At 36.5% G+C, this 12,325-nt stretch overlaps 1 protein-coding gene across 5 annotated transcripts in view; it reads left to right on the forward strand.

Moving 5' to 3' along the window:
• The window catches only part of USO1 (USO1 vesicle transport factor), a 91,661-nt gene that overhangs the window by 51,992 nt on the left and 27,344 nt on the right, over nt 1-12,325 (forward strand). The window lies entirely within an intron of this gene.

Genomic DNA, 12,325 nt, shown 5'->3' on the forward strand with positions numbered 1-12,325 from the left:
TCTGACCTGTTATCTATTTCAACAGTTCTTTCTTTACCTACACTTATTTATTTTAAGTTTTTAATTTAAATTCCATATAGTTAATATACTATGTGATATTAGTTTCAGGTGTGCAATATAGTGATTCAGCACTTCCATACATCATCCCATGCTCATCACAAGTACACTCCTTAATCCCCATCACCTATTAACCCATCCACCCACCCAACCTCCCGCTGTTGGTTCTCTAGAGTTAAGAGTTTGGTTTCTTCGTTTACCTCTCTCTTTTTTCCCTATGAACATCAATTTCGTTTCTTAAATTCCACATATGAGTGAAATCATATGGTGTTTGTCTTTTTCTAAGCTCCATCCATGTTATTGCAAATGGCAAGATTTTATTCCTTTTTGTGGCTGAGTACAACATTCCATTGTGTGTATATATATATATATATACCACATCTTATTCTATTCATCAGTCAATGGACACTTGGGCTGTTTCTACAGTTTGGCTATTAGAGATAATGTTGCTATAAATATAAACATTGGGGTGCATGTGTCCTTTTGAACTAGTATTTTTGTATTCTTTGGGTAAATACTTAGTAGTGCAACTGCTGGATCATAGGGTAGTTGTGGTTTTTTGTTTGTTTTAAACATTTTATTTATTTATTCATGAGACACACAGAGAGAGGTAGAGACATAGCAGAGGGAGAAGCAGGCTCCTTGCAAGGAGTCCAATGCGGGACTGGATCCTGGGACTCTGGGATCACGCCCTGAGCCAAAGGTAGACACTCAACTGCTGAGCCACCCAGGCATCCCAGGGTAGTTGTTTTTAACCTGAGTAACTTATATACTGTTTTCCAGAGCAGCTGTACCAATTTGCATTCCCACCAACAGTTGTAGGAGCATTCTTTTTCCCATCGTCACCAACACTTGTAGTTTTTTTGTGTTGTTGATTTTAGCCTTTCTGGCAGGTATGGGTGAAATCTCATTATAGTTTTGTTTTGTATTTCCTTGATAATAAGTGATACTGAGCATCTTTTCATGTGTCTGTTGGCCATCTGGATATCTTCTTTGGAAAATTACCTCTGTGTCTTCTGCCTGTTTTGTAATTGGATTACTTTTTTGGGATATTGAGTTTTATAAGTTCTTTATAGAAACAAACCCTTTAAAGGTATGTCATTTGCAAATACCCCTTTTTGTAGGTTGCCTTTTAAATTTTGTTGATTGTTTCCTTCACTGTGCAAAAGCTTTTTATTTTGATGACAAAAGCAAAAATAAACTATTCATCTTCACCTATATTTAATCTGCTGTTAAACATGTCTATTGAGAGATTCTTTTTCCCTCATTTTTACTGAAACACAGTTGACCTACAAGTGTGAGGTATACAACATGATTTGACTTAATATATTGTGAAAGGTAAGTTTAAGTCAACATACATCCATTGAATTTTTAATTTCTCTTTTCTGGAAGTTGTTTGGTTCTTTAGGAAACTTGCTGTGTAGTTTTTTATAATTTACTTTTCTCTACGGATATTTTTTCTTTTCTTTATTTTAAATATTTATGTATTTATGTATGTATGTATGTATTTATTTACTTAACAGAGAGAGTTCGTGTGAGCAGGGGGATGGGCAAAGGGCTAGGGAGAGGGAAAGAATCACAAGCAGACCCTCCGATGAACCGGGGCTTGATGCCACGACCCTGAGATCACCACCTGAGTGAAAACCAAGAGTCGGATGCCCAGCCGACTGCACAACTCCGGCACCTCTCTCTGCAGATATTTTCAAATTAGTTTTTACTTCTTCAAACACAAGAAACAAAGTTTTCATAGTCTGTGTCTAGTGGTCCCGGTATTTCAGGTCTTTGTGGATCTGGAGCTTTTGCTCTGTTGGTTCTTATACATTTTACAATGTTTTCTGTGTGTGTGATTATCTTTGATTATGTGTTATGTTTTATTTAACAGAATTATTCATAAGAATTTGAAGCCTAGGGTGGAGATAATTTCTTTTAGAGAAAACATAGTTGTTTCTGCCAGGCCCTGGGAGTGCAGTTTATCTGGGATCAACTTAGTCCAGGTTTAAGGCTTGAGAGTTCCTAAACCACTTAGGTAATCCAAAACTAAGCTCTAAGATCTATAAGGATTAGAAAACTTTTGGTTATTCTCACCCTGAGGACATAGCCCTTTGAAGTCTCAGCTTATTAGTGGAGAATTTGCAATTAGATTCCTTTCCCACCTTGTGTATACTCTTGGGTTTGATTTATTTTCCCTTGCCCCATCAGTCTATCGAAATAAAAGTTTTAGGTTTTTTAAGATCGAGAAATATACTTCCAGCCAAAAGGTATTTATACTTGTTTACCTCTCTAAATACTCATTTTCTTATCAGAGTTATTAGCCTGCTAAACTTTCAATTCTTTATTCCTCCTGAGACTTAAAAAAAATTTTTTTTTAATTTATTCATGAGAGACACAGAGAGAGGCAGAGACACAGGCAGAGGGAGAAGCAGGCTCCATGCAGGGAGCCCAATGTGGGACTCAGTCCCATGACTCCAGGATCATGCCCAGAGCTGAAGGCAGATATCCAACCGCTGAGCCACCCAGGTGTCCCAAGACTTTTTTTTTTTTTTAATTCAGCATTTGTACTTGTGTGTACAATCAATGAGAGATTGATCTGAAAACCTAGCACTAAGGTTGGAGGAGAAAATGTTTATTTGCATTGACTGTACTGAGATTAGCAAATTGAATAATATAGTTGAAGTTGACATTTGGCTATATTAATCTGGAGGAAGGGCAGCCTGAAGATAAAGATTTGAGTATTTACAATATAGATGATAGATGAAACAAAATTAGATAAATGAGGTTAAAGATTAGATGAGTCCGTTTGGGTGAGTAAGGAGTGAGAAGGGAAGTGCTCAAACAAAACCTAAGCTGTACTAATGTTAAGAGATGGAGGAGCAAGTCTTGGTGAAAGAGACTGAGGGCTGAGAGAGAGGAAAATCACTGTAGGAGGGTCTGGGGAGTGGATAGCATTGTTAGAAGCTGCAAAGATGTCAGACAAGGGCAGAAATGCACCTTGGGATTTTTTTAAATAATACATTTTTTAAAGATTTTATTTATTTATTCATGAGAGACACAGAGGGAGGCAGAAACACAGGCAGAGGGAGAAGCAGGCTTCCTGCAAGGAGCCCAATGTGGGACTCGATCCCAGATCCCAGGTTCATGCCCTGAGCTGAAGGCAGACGCTCAACCACTGAGCCACCCAGGTCTCCCTGCACCTTGGGATTTAAAACATGGATATCATTGATGACCTTGGGGAGAGCAATTGAGTATAATGATTGCCTCAGAATCCATATTGCAGTGTTAAGAGGAGTGAATTAGAAGTGAGAAAATAGAATAGTAGAGAAAACTCATACAAAGAATTTGGAAAAGTCAAGAGAGAGAGGTGAATAGGAACTGGAGATTGAAATGTTTTTTAGCCTCTTCAATTTTTTGTTGACATATGAAATGTTTCAAACATACTGAAAACAGAAATAATGTGAACTGGAGATTAATAGGAAATGATTTTTAGCCTCTTCAATTTTTTGTTGACATGAAATGTTTCAAACATACTGAAAACAGAAATAATGTAAGAAACACTTATACCTGTTGTCCAGTTCTATTATTTACATTTTGCTTATACATGTTTTAGATTTTTTTAAAGAAATAAAATGCCACAGATAGTTAAGTCCTTTATGTAACTGTTCCGTTACTCTGCCTTCTTCTCTAAAATTATAGTATTTTGATTTTGTTTTCCCATCCAGTGAGTGTTTTTATACTTTAAAAAAAAAAAAGATTTTTGGGGGGGCGGAGAAAGTGCATAAGTGGGGAGAGGAGCAGAGGGAGAAGGAGAGAATCCCAGCAGACTCTGTGCTGAGCATGGAACCCAATGTAATGCTCAGTATCACAACCCTGAGATCATGGCCTAAGTGGAAATCAAGAGTTGGGTGCTTACCGAACTGAGCCACCCAGGCACCCCTGTTTTTATACTTTTAACATGTATTTGTGTGATTCTACACACACATATCGTATATTAATAAACCATATATAGCATTATTTTACATTCTTAAACTAGATAAAAAGCATACTTTTGAATATAATTTTATAACTTGCTGTTTGTTTTTTTTATAATTTTTTTTTAATTTTTATTTATTTATGATAGTCACAGAGAGATTGAGAGAGAGAGAGGCAGAGACACAGGCGGAGGAAGAAGCAGGCTCCATGCACCGGGAGCCTGATGTGGGACTCAATCCTGGGTCTCCAGGATCGCGCCCTGGGCCAAAGGCAGGCGCCAAACCGCTGCGCCACCCAGGGATCCCCCCATGATTTTCTTTTTTAATTGAGTTGACAATTAGGCTGTATCTATTTTTGCTAGCAAACTATTATTGTAAATGGTCCTTATGTGTCTGCTTGTATATGAAGTTTCTCTACACTGTATATCTACAAATAAAATACTTTTTTCATCTTTACCACATATTACCAGATGGCTTTAAGTGGTTTTTTCAGTTTATACATTTATCAGCAGTATTTTTTTAAGTTTCTTTTTCTTCACTTTTTTGTCAATCCTTGCTTGCCAGTTTGAGGGGTATGAGATGATATCTCATTGAGATTTTCACTTTTCATTTCATAAACTAATGAGATTAGCATATTTTCATGGGTGTTTATGCCATCTGATTTTGTTGGTTGGTCTTTTACTCCTCTGAATTACCTGCTTGACCAGACCATTTTAATGTAAGATTATTTTTCCTTTTTTTTTTTTTTTAAAGATTTTATTTATTTATTCATGAGAGAGAGAGAGAGGCAGAGGGAGAAGCAGGACCATGCAGGGAGCCGGATGTGGGACTCGATCCCGGGTCTCCAGGATCAGGTCCTGGGCTGAAGGCAGCACTAAAACTGTTGAGCCACCTGGGTTGCCCTATTTTTCCTTTTCCAGTTGATTACTAGAGTTCTTTATGTATTCTGGATACTAATTCTTTGTTAATTTTACGTTTCAATTATCTTCTCATCTAGTTATAGTATTTCTATTAAATTCTTAACATAATCATGTATATTGACCTTTTTAAAGATTATTTATTTATTTATTTATTTATTTATTTATTTATTTATTTATCTATGAATGAGAGGGAGAGAGAGAGTGCACACGTGGGAGGAAGGGTGGAGGGACAAACAGACTCCCCAATGAGCACAGAGCCTGATGTAGGGCTCAATGCTGGGCTTGATGCCAGGCTCAATGCGGGGCTGGATACCAGGACTCTGAGATCGTGGCCTGAGCCAAAGTTAGATGTTTAATTTACTCAGCCACCCAGGCACCCCATATATTGGCTTTTAAAAAAAATAGTTTATGCTTTTTAAAAATTTCTCTGTGTCAAGGTTGTAAAGAGAGTTTTCTTCTACTAAAGGCTTTGCAATTTTGTCTTTTATATTTAATTAACATGGATTTTGCATTTGAATGATGGTATGAGATTTGTAATCATGTGTCCATAAGTGTGAAGGACTGTTTTCTTCTACTAAAGTTTTCTTCTACTAAAGGCTTTGCAATTTTGTCTTTTATATTTAATTAACATGGATTTTGCATTTGAATGATGGTATGAGATTTGTAATCATGTGTCCATAAGTGTGAAGGACTGTTTCTGAGTTCTGCTCTGTTCCGTTTGTCTCCCTCTCCACGAAAACCACACTTTTTAAATAACTGTACCTCATAATAATCTCTTTCTATTAGAATATAAGAAAAATCCTCTATACTGCCTGGTTCCTGGATCCAGTTCCAGTGTTAGATAGCAGTACGGTATTTGAGAATTCAACTCAGTTCTGACACTGTCTACCCATAGATAGCATCAGATTCTACAGGTTGAGGATTTAGTCCTACAAAAATTACCCTCTACCTCCCCCTTCAGATGACAGTCAAGGCCCAGGCTGTTTACCTGTGCTTCTGACCTAAGTCACAGAATTCAGGGAAACACTTTTGTTTACTGGCTTATTAAAGGATATGAATCAACAGCCATGTGAAGAGATAAATAGGGGGAGGTCCTGAACAAAGGAGCTTCTTCTTTTTTTTTTTTTTCGTTAAATAACTGCATTTTAATTACATGTATTTCAAATGAATAACTTGCTTTCCAAAGACTTGCCCTGTATTCAGCAATATATATTCAGAACCTTAAAATAAATGTTTATACCTGTTGAACAAAAATTCTACTTCCGGGGGCAGCCCCAGTGGCCCAGCGGTATAGTGCCGCCTTCAACCCAGGGTGTGATCCTGGAGACCCGGGATTGAGTCCCACATCAGGTTCCCTGCATGGAGCCCGCCCCTCCCTCTCTGCCTGTGTCTCTGCCTCGCTCTCTCTCTCTCTCTCTCTCTGTCTGTCTGTCGTGAATAAACAAAACCCTTAAAAAAAATTCTACTTCTGAGAAGAAATCTAAGCTGTCCACAAAGACCTATATTTGGACTCAGAGATCATGACCTGAGCCGAAATCAAGAGTCAGATGCTTACTTGGCTGAGCCACCCAGATGCCCCACGTTAAAGTTTGATGCAGAACTTCTTGAACAGGAATCATGTAGGGCTTATGGAAAACAACAGATTGCTACGTCCTGCTAGTAATACACTCAGAATCAACCCAAGTGACCTTTTAAGTACTCTGAAGTTTGAGATCTTCTAATGCCTACAATGAATTTTTATAACCAGTAAAAATTATAGTTAGTACTTCCCCCATAAAGATATACAGGAAGGGAATATCCCCAAATGCTAGCAGTGTTTTGTTCTCTGCCTCTATCTGTGTCTCCATGAATAAATAAATAAAATCTTTACAAAAAAAAAATCAAAAGAAACTGACTCATTAAAAATGACAATTTGGACCAGATTTCTCACATCAAAATATATTCTACTTAACTAAGACAAAGTTATTATACTTTCCGTATAGTTATGCGGGAACTCTAGCAAAGTCATTCTGATATGGATTCTCTGAGAAAGTCATTTGAATGGCCCCCTTCAGCGATAAGACCCAGCCTCACATGCTTGTGGTTGGCAGCACATTTACCTCAAAACTGGTACAGCTTAACTAGTAACTGCTACTCTGACATAGTGCAAATAAAAATAAGATTTAACCCATGATAAATTTTTACAGTCACGAAAGACCCCTATACCCGAACAGATGACTCTAACAGTACTCTTAAAGTAAAATCTTTTTAATATAAAAATTATTTAATTATAGAAGTAATAAATGCTCACCGTATCAAATTTACAAAACAAAGGAGCTTCTATCCTCAAGAAGCTTGAGTCCCAGCTCAATGACACCTGGTGGAAGCATTCTGGTTCCCTAAGTGTAGAGGCTCTCTGAAAAGATGGAGTGAAAAACTGTCTTGGGTTTTTATGGAGTCTTTATTAAAAATTCATGATTGACTAAGTCATCAGGCATTAGGTGATTCAACATCTAGCCTTACCCCTCTCCCCAGAGGTGGGAGGAGTTTTTTGGGGGGCCTGAAAGTTCCAACTCTGTGGTCACATGGTTGGTCCTGCCTGCCCTTCAGTGGGGTAAATCAAAATCACTTTCATTAATAGCAGTATATCCATTTCACCTTTATGGCTCTGAAGTGTTTTCAGGAACTGTGGATGAAGATCAAATAAATCTGAGAAATATATTTTGGTCATCTGAATGAATTATGAAGCACTCATCACAATTGCCCTAGCATGCCATTTCCTTTTGTTCTTTCATTTGAATAAAATTTGTTTGCTGGTCAAGTTCTATATATTAAGAATATGTAAATATGTGTGTGTGTGTCTGTGTATATATATTTTCCTTTTAAGTAACCTCTGCACTCAGTGTGAGTCTCAAACTCAAAACCCCAAAACAGTTGCATGCTCTACCAATGAGCAGCCAGGCAACCCCTTTGGAATTTTGATTGGAAACATACTGGGTTTACAGATTAATTTAAGGAGTATTGTCATCTGTATGTATTGATTTTTTTCATTTGTGAACCCAAGTCTATCTCTTAATTTTTTCAGATCTTCTTTTAGATCTTTGAATCATGTTTTATAATTTTGAGCAAGAGTGTTACACCTTTTTTTATTAGATTGACTCCTAGCTTCTTTAACAGTTTTTGTTACCATATGAATAGGATCTTTTTCCATTACATTCTCAAAGTGGTCACTACTTGATTTTTGTATGTTGATCTTATGTCTAACCATCTTATTAAACCATTAGTTGTAAGGCGTTCTGTGTAGACAATCGTATATTCTGCTTATAAAAGTAATCGTTTTTCTTCTTAATTCTTGTACCAATTTTCACTGTTGTCTCTTTCCTCTAATTAGAATCTTTAATAGTGTTGAATGTTGCTGACTTTGATAAGAATGCTGATGTCTCACCATTAAGTTTGATTTTTTTTTAAGATTTTATTTATTTATTTATGAGAGACACAGAGAGAGAGAGAGAGAGGCAGAGACACAGGCAGAGGGAGAAGCAGGCTCCATGTAGGGAGCCCAATGTGGGACTTTATCCCAGAACTTCAGGATCACACTCTGGGCTGAAAGCAGGCACTAAACCACTGAGCCACCCAGGCATCCCTAAGTTTGATTTTTTTAAGTTTGATTTTTGCTAAGAGTTTTTATCATGAATGAATATTGAATTTTAGTGAATTTTTTTCTGCATCTATGGAGATCATCAGATTATTCTCCTTCTTTAATCTATGAGAATCTTTTCTTTAAAGTGAGAGAGACTGCAACCAGTATAAGCAAGTTGAGAAGGAGGGGAGGGTACACGAGAGAGAAAGGATGGTTAGTCAGTGGTACATAATATCTAAAAAAGGAGAAAGGAATGTAATCCAGACTAGGGTTAGGAGTTTATTTTTAAGATAGGAAAAGAGGCACATCTTCCATCATAACAGGGAAGGCACAGGTGGAGATGTAGGTCCTTTTTCAGATTTGGTGGTAGTGAGTTGAATTGAAAGTAGAGTCATATGCTAAGAATGAAAGAGGAGGACATAGTTGAGAATTATGGAGTAGGTAAAAAGTCTTTTGGAGAATTGGAGAGCTAGCTGTTGTAATGAGGAAGATTTCCAGGCAGGGATAAAGGTCCTTTTTGAGGTTTTCACTGGATTTTACAGCACTGCAGACTGCTTGATTAAGTGATTCTGTCCCCCCACTCCTTCCAATATTCAGCTGCCTGGGTGATATAGATAAAAAGCCAAGCAGTTAATTTTTCACAGGATTGTGTGTTTTCCAGGAGGTGCTGTGAAAAGACAGTAAAACAAGAACTTAGTATGTTATCTACAGAGTAAAGAAATGAACACCTGTATAATATAAACTAGATAGGGAAGGAAATAAAGACAGGGGGTTTTTAAAAAGGAAGAAAGAAAACTTGTTGATGGGTTGAAAATCTCAGAGAAATCATAGAACAGATATGTTGGGAATACTTGAGCTGGAAAGATGGGAGGTTTTAGTAACGGAGTGAGAAATCTCTCTGAAGATGAGGCCAAGGAACTGAGAAGTCCAGATATTAGATGGATTGTCTTTGAAATCAAGAGTGACGGTAGAAAGTAGAGAAAGAAGATTTTGAGTAAAATGCCATCAATGTTTTCAGTGGATAAAGTAGTAACCACGTTTTTGTTAACATAACTGTAATGAGGAGTGATAAGAGGTGGTATGGGCAGATGGCCTGATCCTCAAGGAAACAGGAGATTTTGTGAGAAGGCAGAGGAACTATGGTCTCTGGAAAGTACACTGGGCTGGAATGACCATAGATTCCATGTTCTGACACTAAGATATATGGGATTGAGAGCATGAACTGGCTGTGCTTCAGAATGTTAACAGGGTAAGGCAGCTTCTTTAAAGAAAAAAATGTTTCATGAAGTAATTGAGGGTTTAGTAGGTTTTATTAACCAATATTTGGGAGTTTGAGGTAGCATCTTGAAAGAGTTTGAAAGAAGACTAAGTGTTCTAAGATGAGAAAATGGAAATGCATAAATGATTAGCAAGGCATATATTTTCAGGGGTGGCCAAGGAAAATAGGATTTTAAGGCAAGGTAGAATTAGCTACTCTTTAGGATTGCTAAGATAATTTCCAGTGGCTTCTTGTAAATGATGGTGGCCTTCAAGGCTCTAGAATTCACTTTGCACAGTGGAGGGAAGACCTGTCAGTTTGACATTCTCTTTTTCCCCCAGAGCCTTTAGATGGTTCTAATGGCAGATCTTATTTAACGAGGACTTAATCTCCTGCGTAAGGGACAGATAGAGTGGTTCCTCCTTAGGAGATGAGGATCCACGTGGTTCAGCAGTATGAGGTAAGGAATCCTTTGATTTGGAGAGATCAGACTGGTTAAATCAGATTTTAAACAGGATTTAAAATATAGACTTTTAAACATTTTATTTCAAGTTAAATGTAATAATTTTTTAAATATTCGTTAATATACTTATCTTTTGAGTTAGAAGCAGAACCTTTTCTTCAAATATGAGTTAACCAGTTGGAGTTTTTCCATCATCTTTCTGCATCTTTCTCACATCATGTCTATAATACGTCGTGTAGGATTTGCTTTTTGGTTTCCTTAAAGCGGAGTGCAAGATCTTCATGGGTTTTTACAATGACTTTTCTTGTTTTTTTAGACATGCATTACCTATATATAACAACAGCTGTTCTTAAGGACTTGCTTTCATGGAGTTTTGTGAAAGACTTAGTTTTTATAAAAATAGCTCTGTTATTATAGTCTTCACCTCATATCTATAGGGAATATATACCAAGACCCCCAGTGAATGCCTGAAACCATAGATAGTACCAAACTCAATATATACGGTATTTTTTTCCTATACCTACATACCTACAATAAATTTTAATTTATAAATTAGGCACAGTAGAGATTAACAACAAATAATAATGAAATACAACAATTGTAACAATATACTGTAATTAAAGTTATATGAATATGATCTTACTTCCTCTGTGTCTCTGAAAATACTGTGCTGTAATCACCTTGCTTCTCATGATGATATGAAATGATGTCTATGATGAGGTGAATGATGTAGGCATTGTGATGTAGCATTAGGCTACTGTTAATTAACCTTCTGACTCTAAATCAGGAGGAGGATCATCTGCTTCTGGATGGCACTTGACACAACGGAGACCTCAGAAAGTGAAACTGCAGATAAGGGGGGACAATTATTTGGCAATTTATATAATAGTTCATTAATAACTAGTATAAATAGCATGGTAGATTTGTAAGTTACAAAGTAATTTATTCTTAGATGCAATACCAAAGACTTGATCCATGAAAGAAAAAAATTGATACATGGGACTTTACTGTTAAGACAATGAAAAGATGAACCACATGCTGGAAGAAAGTATTTGCATAATATAGTCTGAGAAGGGACTTGTATCCAGAATACTCAAAGAACTCTTAAAATTCAACAATAAGTAAATGACCCAATTTAAAAATGGGCAAAAATATCACCAAAGATGACATATAGATGGCAAATAGCATATGAAAAGATGTTCAGCATCATAAATCATTAAGGAGATACAAACTAAAACATTGAGATAGCACTATACACCTGTTGTAGATTGGTGAAAATCCAGAACACTAGTACCAAAAGCAGTCAAGGATGTAGAGCTATGGGAACTGTCATTCATTGCTCGTGCAAAATGACTCACTTTGGAAGACAGCTTGGCATTTTCTTACCAAACCAAACATACTCTTACGATATGATCCAATAATCACACTCCTTGGTATTTACCCAAATGAGTGCGAAAATTATATCCATACAAAATCCTACACATGAATATTATAGTGGCTTTATTTATAGCTGTTAAAACTTACAAGCAATCAAGATGTCCTTCAATAGTTGAGTGGGTAAACTGGTACATCCAGACAGTAAATTTATCATTATTATTAATTATTATTCAACAGTAAAACTTAAGCAATGAAAAGACATAAAGGAATCTTAAATGCATATTAAGTGAAATGTAACATCTGGAAAAGGCAAAACTTTATAAACACAGTAAAAAGATAAATGGTTACCAGGCATTTGGGGAAAGAGAAATGAGTAGTTGCAACTGTGAAACTATCCTGTATGATACTGTAATGGTAGATACATCATGATATATGTATGTCAAAACTAATATGCCAAACCCCAAACAACACAGAGTGAACCCTAATTTAAAATGTGGACTTTAATAATATATCAGTATTCATTCATCAGTCATAGCAAATGCACCGTGCTAATGCTATCTAGTAATAGGGGAAACTGAGAAGGAGAGAGCATATGGGGATTCCTTTTAATTTATTGCTCAGTTTTTCTGTAAACCAAAGCTGCTCTAAAAAATAGGGTTTTTTTTT

The sequence above is a fragment of the Vulpes lagopus genome, chromosome 6 (assembly GCF_018345385.1).
Source record: "Vulpes lagopus strain Blue_001 chromosome 6, ASM1834538v1, whole genome shotgun sequence".
In the NCBI taxonomy this organism is placed as follows: Eukaryota; Metazoa; Chordata; class Mammalia; order Carnivora; family Canidae; genus Vulpes; species Vulpes lagopus.